Raw genomic sequence first — 12,971 nt, 5'->3', positions numbered from 1 at the left:
TCTTACTGAAGACCCAAGTTTTGTTTTCAGAACCCACACTGGGTGGCTTACAACCTTCTGCAACTCTAGCTTGAGGGAACACTACATCCTCTTCTGGACAGACACATGCATTTGTGTTTATGTACACACACATACATAGACACACACACATTGCAAACACTATGCAAACAATCTACAAGTAATAAAATTAAAAGCTATACAAGATAACATATGGATAATAAAGGAGTATTGTAATTTTTTTTAGAAAGGTAAGGCAGAATGCAGTCTTCATAGGTTTCCTGCTAGTCCACATTTTACCTTTGGCCTAGAGAGATGAGTAAACTAAGCCAAAGAAAAGCTGAACATCATGAGATTACTTTCCCCCTCAGCACTCTTGAAGAAAAACACCCTCCAGACTGTCCCATACCACTCCAAAACAAAACAAAACAAAACAAACAACAACAACAAAACTAGTTATATTTCAAAATGTTCCCAGGACCATGGAACAATAGGTAGGTCAAGAGAAGCCTTGAAGTCTGGCCTTCCTATATTGCTAAGTGCGAATTCACAAAGTTTGGCAGGAGCCCATGAGAATGGAGTAGGCATACCCCCATAGAAGATGGTCAGGGAGGATTCCAGACCTCAGACATCAGAGACAAGAACAGGTGTTTGGGGGCTTGGTCTGGTGCTATGTGTATTCCAGTTGCTGAATTCTGGGCCCCAAAATATTATTGCAATATGGACAAGGGCATTGCCATATATAGTGATCAATATTGTATAAACTTTGCTCCCCAATGTCTCTGATTGGTTAATAAAGTTGCTGACAGCCAATAACTGGGCAGAAGAGATAGGTAGGCAGAACTTCCATTCCCAGGTTTAGGGTCTCAGGTAGAGACCACAGGGGAGGAAAAAGGAAGAGGTAGAGAAAGGATGTGGTGATTAAGAACTGAGATGATAGAGCAGAAACAGCCCTGACAGGACCAATATAGAAAGTAGATCAGAGAGTGTGGCTGGGAAATAGCAAGACTAGCACAGAGGATTAGTATAAATAGATGCCTAAAGCTTACTTAAAAATCTAATAAGTCTCTGTGTCATCTATTGGGGAGATAGAATGGGTGGTTTTAAAAAAAAAGCTCCCCCCCCCAAAAAAAAAGCTCCCCAATCAAATGAAAGGGGAGGAGGTCCTCCCCTATCAGTGGACTTGGAAAGGGACAGGGAGGAGATGAGGGAGGGAGGGTGGGGTTGGGAGGGAATGAGGGAGCAGGATACAGCAGAGATATAAAGTTAAACTGTAACTAATATTTAAAGAAATGAAAAAAAAAGCTCCCCAAAATATAACTTTTCATTATACAGGGCTAGTGGAGACCTGAGGGAGGCAGAGAAGTGGGCCTGAGTTGATTCTCACAGAAGACAATTTCAGCTTCAGCAGTGGGGTTGAGGATGGCTAGAACATGTCCTTTGAGTTCAGCTACTGTCTTAGGGAAGTGTGAATGGCCAAATTAAAACTGAATGGAACTGGAATCTACAGAAATCCCTCAAATGATCTTCTATGTTGAGATTCTCCTCTCCTCCTCATATCTTCCACGTTTGCTCTTTCTAGCCACGTGAGCTAGAGCCCTTTCTTACCTGACCATGTTTCTCTTTCACTTGCAAACAGAGCAAAGTGCAGCAATGTGCTGATATTAGTAAATATGGTTTTATGACCTTCTGGGTCCTTCCATAGCTTACTGAAGCATCACCGAGGGACAAGCACTGTTTCTAGAATTTCACTGTGTATTTTAAATTTGGGTTGCTCATTTAGGATAAAATGGTGCCTCTTGTTAATTGAGGGCCAAGATTTAAAGTCAATGCCTAAAGTAAACTTCTGATAGCTAAAATTACCTTAGATTGCCTTAATTCCCACTTAAAGTTTAAGGTTGGTGAATTGTTGTGTGTTATATTTTGGATTATCAAGCCCAAGCTCCAGCAGAGGCAGAGATAAATGGAAAGTCTACATGTAAATGTCAGGATGTGGTCTTTTTTTTTTTCCTTTAAAAAGACGTTTTCAGTCTCTTATGAGTGGAGGAGGGATAGAGAATTCAAAGTACCTTTTCTTGTTTCAAATCTAACCCCATTCTGTTTTAATAACAGACCATGCCACGATTATTATTGTTTTGAAAATTAAAAAAAAAAATAATGAAAGTAACTAAGAATGAGGGCAGATGTGGTACTCAGACACTGTTTGCTGCTGTTCTAAATCTTCATCAATCAAACACATCTTTTAAAAAAATCTCCTAGAAGGGCACAGCTAGCTGTTGCCTGACTTTGATTCAATGGGGCTTCCCCAATGACCCTGTCCAAGCAGTCACCTCTCTCAGACCTCAGCTATGGTCCCACCTTCACAGAAGAAAGAAACTAAAACTGCAAGGCTGTTGGATGCGTGCGCAATGTCACTGTCCCTTAGTCATGATGCTATAATAAAGGTCTGACTTCCTAAAAGAATAAAGATAGACTGAAGAGCCAAACATGCTCTAGAAATAAGGGCCATATATCAAAAGCCAAACTCATTAACTTGGAATCAAATGAGCCAGATTTTCTTCCACAGTCTATTCTAAAGTAGACCAAATGTTAGGAATATACTTCATGATTTTCTCTACATATAAAAGCAAATAATAAAACCATGACAATATAAAAGAGACATCAGGTTTCCTTCTTTCATTAGCTTAACACAAAAAATGTGCAGGACACCTATAAGGTGAGAGGGATTCCACAAAGGAGTTCATTACTTACTGTTTTACTTGGCTTTTGTTGTTGCAATAAAATACCAAGACCAAAAGCAAAGTCTTGCAGAAAGGGCTAATGGCATCTTAGAGATCAAAGTCTGTCATTGAGGGAAGCCAGAGCAGGAGCTTGAGGCGGGAACTACAGCAGAGACCATGGAGGAACACAGCTACTGCTTGCCTTGTTATCCAACCCAGGATCACCTGCCTAGGGATGGCACTACCCGCAGTGCCATTAATCAAGATACTACATGGTCCAAAGACATGCCAACGGGCCAGTTTGATGGAGGCAATTCTTCCACCGAGCTTTCCTCTTCCCAGATGACTCTAGTTTGTGTCAAGTTGACAGAAACCAACTTAGGTTTCAGCATAATTGGGATAGTTCTGTAGATACAAAAATAAGAGCTAATCCTTTGGGCTTTAAAAGAATTCTTCTTTCAGAGTTATAATATTACTGACTGAATTCTATGCAAAATTTCTTTCTCTCATTCCCCTGTACAATTTGATGCGGAATCCATGTGCTAATTCCAGGAATGAGCTAAGAGTCCTTGCTCTTATCCCAGAATAGAACGGACTGCTTTTCTGTGTACCCTATCCATAGGGAGCTTGATATACTGGAAGTCTTTGTTGAAGACACAGTACAGAAAGGCTTCCTGGCAATAAGCACACTGTGAGCCTCATGCAGACTCTACTGGAATTAAAGGTTCCTCCCCTCGGCTTTTCCTCTCACGGGCCCCTGCTTCATCAAGCCTTGTATGTCCAGGGTGAACAAATGTTTATGACTAGACTGGGAGGAAAAGATAAGAGTGCAAGGATGGTACACATTTCTCTTGCTGGGTCCTAGTCATTTGGACCATCTCAACATGCTACCACTCAGTCCCCCCACGTAAGGAGGAGACAGGCCAGCTCCTCTGGGCCCTAATTTGGAAAAGATTAAGGAACTGCTTGGCTTTTGTTCTTAAAGGGGCCAATAAAAACCTTTCCTGTTCACTTTGTTAAGTGCAGACCCAAGGTCGACTGCACAAATCAAACATAGATGGTATCAGAGGATGGCATATTTTATTCTTTTTAAATATCTAGAAAGACTCATGATTTAAGAACCCTGAGTCATCCAGCCTAATTCTGCTGCCACACTGGTTCAAAAGGCACTGATAAAGAAGAGCATTAGATTTTTGAGTAATAAATGTAGAAAGAGTCGTTGTTAGAAAATAACACACCCCTGGAAAACAACCGGACACAAAACAGCTTTGGCCCAGAGACTCTTGACTCCACCACCTTTGGAGAGTCAGATTTCCTCTGGGCTGTTTATATAAGGACCCACATCTTCACTCTCCTTCCTCAAGCACCGCCTAAGACAACTGCTGTGGCTCAGGCTGGTGAACTGATGTGCAGGACATAGCCAGCTTGCAAACCCTTGAAGGTGAGAGCCGGCAAAGGTGGATTTAATGTCTTCTATTCCCACTTTTCCCACTGCCTCCATGGGTTCCTCCCTTCTCAGAGTGGTTTTGCTGCCCCACCCCTATCCCTTCCAGTCTCAGGGTAGATGAGTGGTCCTATTAAGCTGTGTGGAAAGCCATTTGCTGCTCAGCAGGTTTTCCTCACAAGCTGAAAACTGGAAAAGAAGCTTTAAATTGAATGAATGTATCAACAGCATTTTATTAATAAGAGGATGAAGGAAGTTTACAAGCTAACACCTTAGTGTTCCTGAGGCAAATCTACCTCAGTAAGTAGAAAAATGGAATGAGACTCAGTAAGTAGAACTTTAGGTAGCTCAGATCTTTTCATTATTTTTTTTCCTTTATCTTAATTGACTTCAGTGATTTTTAGGATGATCTTTGTGCTATTAATGTGGGTCATAATATATGAATCATATCTGTTTTCATCCCTCCAAGATTTATCCAGCGATATCTACAGTCCATAGACCCACCTACATCCTGAACATAAGATCTGCCACATTAGAAAGGCTGAAGCAATAGGAAACGCACTTGGAATGGCAGAACAATGGCTGGTGCTCACTATGTGCGTAGCTGTGCAGCACAGGCTATGTATCCCCTCCTTTAGATGGCCTGGACATCCTGCAAGGACACAGAACTAGGATTTCTATTCTATAAACAAAGATGCCAGGTGCCAGGGAAAGTTAAGTAGATGGGCCAGGCAGGTAATAAACGTGTCAGGCCAAATTCATGCCCAGCCTGGCTCCAAGATCCACTATGTTATTTTCTCATGCTAACAAATATTTTTAAATTTTTCCCTAATGCCCTACCAGTCTAGTTTATACTCTAACTCTTCCATTAAAAGCCTACCCAATTTATCACCAACCTTAAAAATTTATGGAAAGGTATTCTCTAAAGTAGACAGGGATTGTTAGACTTATTTTTGAAGAGAAAACTAAAGTTAAGAAAAACCAGCTGTTTATTCATTCATTCACATAAACATTTGAACACTAGGTGGCATACAAAGATGATTAAGACAAATTCACTCTCTTGAACAGGGAGAAATACCATGGGAATAATAAGAAATAAACAGTCAATAATGTCTTTGGAGAGATTTTTGGAAGGTACTACATGTGATATTCTCTTTTTATATAACTATTCAGTTTCTCAGGTAAGACACGGAAGTTGCACTAGAAATGTGTGTTTCTAGGGTTTTGCAGTAAGATTTCCCCCTTTCAGACTGGTCTTATCCCAAATACTTTGGATCAATATACTCTGTTATGAACAATACAGTACACTTTTCTGTGTTGTATAAACTTTTCCTTGGGAGACAGGAACAAATGTCTACGTATATAATATCAGACAGACCAAAGCAGAACCCTCTCAGGGTCTAAAACAGGAAGCCAATGAGCTTGTTGGGCTCACTCACAGAACATGGACTAGAAGCTACAGAAGCATGGGCACAACGCAAAGCAGCCATACTAATGCAAAGTCTTACCCCAGGAGAGATGGCAGCCCGCCACAGCTCCAGAGATGGAGTCTTTTTCCACCACTGAACTTGCTGCGCACAGTGTATCTACTTGTTCCCTTGAGACAGCAAGGCTATATGCATTTAGGGGCAAGTTACATAGAGAGGTACAGGAAGCAGTGGCTGGAACCTCAGAGGGCCCAATGACCCTTGCCTCCTCTCCTATGAGAAAATGTCAACAATCAACAGGTCCTGACTTGAAGGTGTTTTACAAGTAGCTGCTGCTGCTCTCATGAAGGTGAAAGCTCTTATGATCAGAGGCTCCTGCTCTCCAACAGACCAGCAATTCTATCGAGAGTATTTCATACTCTCAACGGTTCAAATAATTAACCAGAAGGCACCAGTCTGTTTGGGTAAATGCAAAGTCAGGTACACATGCTCCTTAGCCTCAAGGAATTTTAATTAGGCAAAGAAAAATAAATCTCCCTAGAAATGACACTACAAGGCTGAATTTGTTCACTGCCAAACAGAAAAGGATATATAATAATGTAGAAGTCCGCATGGAAGGACACCCAATGAATGCATTCATGACTTAGAGGTCCACTTACCAATTTACTGGAAAAAAATAGTAGTGAGTAGGAATAAAAGTGAAAATCTCTTTTTCTATCTACAGTACTGGACGTATAAACCAAGACCTTTCAGACACCAGGCAAACACTTTACTATTGAGATATACTATCCAAAATTAAATATCTTGATGATCAGACAATTAAGCCTCAAGTGGGTTTAGGGCTCTTGTGATGAATGATGCTAAAGACATCCCTTATTTTCTATACTTTTCATCATATATTTAATACTTCTGTACTGATAGTTTACCTACCTTCATTGAATACTTGCTTAGATTTAAACAACCTAACCTCTGAGCTTTAAAGTAAAAGTTTTTAAACCTCACAGTCATCATTTTCAAAGAGGGATAGAAGGAAGTACAGAAGGAGGAAGGACAGAAGATATTATCATCAAATTTTTTTGTGGTGAGGCTTGATTTATCATAATCTTTTCAAGTTTTCAAATATTTTTCTCATATATTATATAGTAAATGATAGATAATAACAAAAATACATATATACTAGATTATATGTGTATATATATATGCTATTTATATATATACATATATTAAATATTAAATATTGTAAACGCATACACACATACACAGTCCTGAACATGGTGTCCACACTCCTTACTGAGCCCTGGCTACCTCTCCTGCTTTTGTCACACTTTGCTCTAATCTTCTACACCATACCTCAAGAAATGACTCAGCCTACATTTCCCAAGCATGGCCTGACTTTGCATCTTCACATTTCCCCTTCCACTGCATGTCTTCCTTCCCAGCTTCACTCAGTGGTTACCTTCCTTAACACATTTACACTGACCAGGCTCTGCTTGTGCTCCCCACTGCACTGGGCAGGACACATCATGGCCTTTCTACAGAACATCACTCAGTCTTACGAACTACACATGAGAGTCTGGAAGGCTGAGACCACACCTGCTACTGGCTTCACTCAAGTACCTGTCTCACACAGGGAAACAGCCAGACTATAAGACACTATCAGGATATAAGAAGCGAGATGGGAGAAGCAAGCATTCTGGTTATTTGTAAGAGACAAGAAAAAAATGAAAGAGGAATCCAGGGGTCTGGATTCCTTTAGATGGATTGGTGGGTAAGAGCCTGTGATGCCCTTCCAGAGAACCAGAGTTTGGCTCCCAAACATCCACGTCAGGCAGCTCACAACTGCCTGTAACTCCAGCTCCAAGGGATCTCGCTGCCCCTTCTGGCATCTGTGGCTACCTGCACTCATGTACACACACACGTGCACACACACACACACACACACACACACACACACACTCACTCACACACACACACACACACTCACACACACACACACACACACACTCACTAAGTTTTTTAAAAAGAGAACACTGAGATACAGTGCTCAGATTTATTTAATTAAAAGTAACTTTTAAATTTTTTCTAACAATTAGTATGACTTCCAGATTTCATTGACATGATTTTAAGAAATTTCTTCTCAATAATTTTTTAGGTTCTCTATCTGGGCATGTTTCCTCTTTCAATCTGTTCAATAATTAGACAATTGTAATTGTTTTCAACTAATGTGCTTAAAATACATTTATTTTTAAATGGTAAAATGGGGACTATGTAAGTGGAAAAAAGTACAGTAAATGTCATGCTTAATTATTTTGTTTTCATGTCAAACAGAAATGTGGCTCTAGGCGTTACTGTCTTGTAATTGTTTTGAAAAGCAACCACATCCTCTAAAAGACACTACATTTGCAATAGTGGTGGAAGCTGTGGAAGCTATATCGTCATGATTCGTATGAGTACCTAGGTGTTTCTTTGAATACCCCCCAATTTTCTTCACCTTTGCACTCATACAGACCACCTGAAGATCAGAGGAAGCTCATGAAAAGAACTTGTCCGGTCTTTTCTGCTTGCTTCCCTCAGAGAAACTGTGTGCATGGGAACAGAGGGTATGGGCAAGAAACTGGATAACCCAAGGGCCATGCTTGGCAGGTTTGGGTTCAGTCAAGACTGCTGCGTAAATAAAAAGCTCACAGTGTTCTGATCTTGAATCACACTGGATATTCATCTCTGCTCCACTCAATCACAATCTACAGACAATGATAACTGTGTCTTAGATGGTTTATAGATATCAACAAATTCCCATGAAAATTCTGGAAATAGAACAACAGGGTAACCTGCAGTTGGAAATGATAAAAACTTGGAGGGATCCAAGCATGTTCTGTAAGAGCTATCATGCTTGTATTTCAAGCTATGAGGGTAAAATTCAGAGCACTACCAGAGAGAAAGACTCTTCTCCATTCAGCTACCACTCACAGTAGAACATCAACATTCATTACTGCTTGATTGGTTGCTGAATGGTTTAACGAATTGGTTCACCAAATACAGTAGGAAACACTGAAAGTATGTCGACTCCTTAAGTAGCACCGTTCAATCTTTGCTTGGGTCTTAGAGGCTGGTCTAAGACAAACACAGCAAAGTTCCCAAGACCCATGTCTCAACATTGCCACCTGCTGCTAAGTCTAGAGTCCAACAGCCCTCGCTCCACAACACTCCACATTTTCTCTGCTTGAGAAACAGATTCATGAGTTTTGAGTCATTGTCCCCAACTCCTGGGCAAACTACAAGGTAAGAGTGGGGTCCCTGGAGCCATGAGGCAAAGGGATTAAATTTGGACAGGTGATTCTTACAGCTTACTAGATCTCAGAATCTGGAAGCTATACTGACTTTAGATTTCCTGCACATTTTGCCCCGTTTTGAATCCTCAGAATTTAGAATAGTGCCTGTCACAGAAAAGGTGCTCAGTAAATATTCACTAAGTAAGTTAGTACCTAAAGGTGAAGCTAATTACTGCAGCGGGTTTACTGTATCACTTATTCAGCGACTTAAATGAATGAATGACTTACTCAGTCTAGCACTGGTAGAAAGGAGTTAATAAAAATGAAAAGAAGTGGAGGGATGATTATAACAGGAAACACAGTAGAAATCTGTCTAAGTAGCACATGTGATATAAAAACTTACTATTCCATAGATAAACTGGACAGTTATCCCTTTCTCCTTACACAAAGTTGGAAAATACTATTTGGTGTGATGGCCATGGTGGTGGTGGTGGCGGTGGTGGCGGGGGCATGGTGTGTGGGTGTGGGTGTGGTGGTGTGGGGGGGCATGGTGTGTGGGTGTGGGTGTGGTGGTGTGGGTGTGGTGGTGTGGGGGGGCGTGGTGTGTGGGTATGGGTGTGGTGTGGGGGCGTGGTGTGGGGTGTGAGTGTGTGGGTGTGGTGGGGGTGTGGTGTGTGGGTGTGAGTGTGTGGGTGTGGTGGTGTGTGGGTGTGAGTGTGTGGGTGTGGGGGTGTGGGGGGCGTGGTGTACGGGCACATGCGTGCAGATCAGTGTGCAGAGGCCAGGGGAGGATGTCGGGTTTCCTTCTCTGTCACTCTCTGCCTCAGTCCCTGAGAAGGGTGTCGGTCTCTCAAGGTACCCGGAACCAAGCCGTCAGCACCGAGCTCCCATTATCCTCCTGTGTCTGCCCTGCACAAGGCTGAGGATCCCGGCGTGCTCAGGACTATGCGCAGATTTTTATGGAGTTCCTGGGATCTGAACGCCCTGCATTTGTGCAGCAAGCGCTCTTACCCACTGAGCCATCTCCTCAGCCCCTCAAAAAGTATATCTTAACCCCATCTCACTTTTTAGTAAGCCGACACTCGCATCATCGCAGTGTCTCATTTTGCTCCAGCACAGACACGTTCTGCTCGCAGGCATTTGACATTACATGAATAATTTCAGCCAAAGAACTTGTTTACTGAGGTAATAATTCACACATCAGAAGCAGAACTGGAATCTATGGGGAAGGGTGAGCAGGCAGAGGCTTCTTTGCTCCCTCACAGCACTGGCAGCCGGGCTCGCATGTGTGCTTGCTAACGCCTCTCTCTCCTGCCGAGAATGAAAGACCTGACCTCAGTGTGGGACACCTTTCTCAGTGTGGGCTCTGAGGCTAGAAGTCTCCCCACCTGAGGTTACACCACACACACACACAGACACACAGACACACACACACACACACACACACACACACACACACACACACACGACAAAGAGCAGGCTTGCTACTGCTTGCTCTACAACAGCAGACTCCCTCACCTCACCCTTCCTCTGTGCGGCAGGCATATGTCTGTGCTCCTCTCCGTCACCCATGTTGGAACTGGGACATACAGCGCTCATTTGTATGCTGTCACCCAGCCACTGCTTTGCTGTAGTCATCACTCAAAACTGACCCAGGAACCATGCATCTTCTGTCAGCATCCAGGAGAGGACAGCCCAGGAGCCTGAAGGTCAGGTAAACTCTCAGGGTCCTCAGAGCTGGGAGGATGACTTCCCCTGCAAACACAGGTGCTCACAGCACGGAGACCCAGCATCCTCCAGACACATCACAGGCCGTTTTCAAAGGGAAAACCTAGCACTTCTGAGACAGCCAACTGATGATGTACGTTAAAACCTACCCGCTGACTAGTGTACACAGAAACTGCACCTCAGAAAATTATTTTCAACACTTTTGATATTATAATAAATTTTTAAAAACCAGCCTTTTAGAGGTTGATTTATGAGTTTCCTGCCACGATTGGGTAAAGTGGTAAGATTTTTTTTTTTTAATTTGGAGATTCTAAAATATGAATCAGAAAGAAAAATGTCACATCTAAGTCATAAGAGGACTTTAATTCTTAACATATAGATTTACTCCCTACATAATTTCATCATTTATTTCACTTTATTAACACAGAAGCAATGTGTGTGGGTTCGTGGTTAACTATCTACTCTACAAACTCTTGCATTTGGTCCTGCCCCAATTCCCAGGCCCAGCATCCTTCACAGTGAGTTATCAGCTCTTAATTTGGAAATAACCTCCTTAAATAAGAAAGAATTCAAAACCTTTCCCGGTACCATTTGTCCAGATACTAGAAAACTAGTAAATGCCAGCAGACTTTATAAGTTGAATAGTTAGCATGCTGTGGCATCAAGCAATGAGACAAGATGGGGAATCTAGGAATCTATTATTTGGGGTTAAGAAATATGAGTTCTCTTCTCCAGACCAGACTTACACTATTGTATGAGATTCAGAAAGTATCCACTCTTGTCTTTTCCCTCCCCTTTCTCCTTCCTATCTTCCTTCTCCTCTCCTCCACCAACTCACCTTCTCTAACTTTTACAAGTTCCCGTAGGGCCTGAGACTAAAGCCAGATGATATATAGCCAAGGCAAGGTGCTAAATAATCAACAAAGAAAAACCAAAATAATGAGAGAACAAGAGCGTGAGAAAGAGAAAACACTGTCTGCATTTTGCAAGGCTGTGAGCTGTGCAGCGTCTACTAGAGCATTGCTTTACAGAAACACATTCTTTACTCTTTCCCTTAGCAACAATCACAGTTGACTTCAAAGCAGCTAATCATTCTGTAGACTAAAGGTGTAATGGAAATATTATAACCTCTTACCCCAAAATTTGGGCTGCTGAAGAGAAAATAGCTAGCAACTAACATCTACTTAGCTCCTTATCTCCAGCTATAGTCTCTATGTTCCTTGTGTTAAGACACTGAGACCCCCCAAAAGGTCAATTAACCAAGGACTTCTTTCATAGGTTTCCTGTAATCCCATCCTCTCTGCCTTAGAATTTTACTACTCAGATTCTCAAAAGTTTTTTTGTAAGTAAGGAATTTCACCATTAAGTAACCCAGTAGCTCACAGTACTTGGCACTAGCGTTGTGATCTTAGAGCACAGTGCGCGTTAGCTTCCAGGAGCATGCATCTTCTGCTGGTTACATTGTCTACATCGAAATCGCTGAAATTTCACCGGTGAAACAATTCCAGTGTGGAATCTGGAGGTCTATGTTACAGTGGCAAGGGTCAAAAACATACAAACACCATCACCAGCCGCACACACTGAACACCGCCTGCCCACGGTTCTGGAGGTCGGAAGACAAAGTCAGGAAGAAAAGGGGCTCCATCGAGCAGAGCCATCTCCTGGGCTGCACACTAACTTCGTGTAGTAGCAGATGGTGAGGTGGAAATCCTATTCACAAAGACTATTCTCTGATAATACCTGCCTGCTGGTAAGTCATAAACATTGCCAATCCCAGCACCACCTGCTCTAGCAGTGAAGCTCTTTTGTGGAAGACCCATTGACAGTCTGTGTCGAGGCTCCCCCCTGCCTTACTTGAAACTGTAAAACCAAGGCAGAATGGCTGAGGGGAGACAGTTTCTGACCTTAGGGCTTCATATGCAGAAGACATAAAATGCATGCATTTCTACCTGATAAATTAAGGAAAATGTTTAAAAAGTACAAAACCAGGGGTCGGGGTGTAACTCAACTGGTAGTGTGCCAGCTTAGCATGTAGGAATGGGTGTGGGAGTTCATGCCCGCTACCTCAGCACTAGGGAGGTGGACACGGAAAAGACCAGATCAAGGCCATCCTTAGAGATGTTGGGAATTGGAGGCCAGCCTGAACTCTTTAAAACAAACAGAAGGGTGTTTAGGTAACATTGTTACAGTTTCTTTTAACCTGATATATTTTTATAATATTTCCTCATCTCTATGAGAAACATTTCATTGTAGAGACTAGTGCCACCCACAAACAGACCAATGACATCTCTAAAATAAAACTGTTTTAGTTATCTTGTTGCCATTTCTTTCTTTCTTTCTTTCTTTCTTTCTTTCTTTCTTTCTTTCTTTCTTTCTTTCTTTCTTT

The 12,971-nt window shown here is 42.1% G+C and overlaps 1 protein-coding gene across 4 annotated transcripts in view; it reads right to left on the bottom strand.

Moving 5' to 3' along the window:
• Positions 1-12,971, bottom strand: part of Ccdc141 (coiled-coil domain containing 141) — a 169,216-nt gene that overhangs the window by 71,978 nt on the left and 84,267 nt on the right. The window lies entirely within an intron of this gene.

The sequence above is a fragment of the Psammomys obesus genome, unplaced genomic scaffold, assembly GCF_907164565.1.
Source record: "Psammomys obesus unplaced genomic scaffold, mPsaObe1.curated_primary_1811, whole genome shotgun sequence".
Lineage (NCBI taxonomy): Eukaryota > Metazoa > Chordata > Mammalia > Rodentia > Muridae > Psammomys > Psammomys obesus.
The sequence above is the reverse complement of the archived record's forward strand: the minus strand, read 5'-3'. Positions and strand labels throughout refer to the sequence as shown.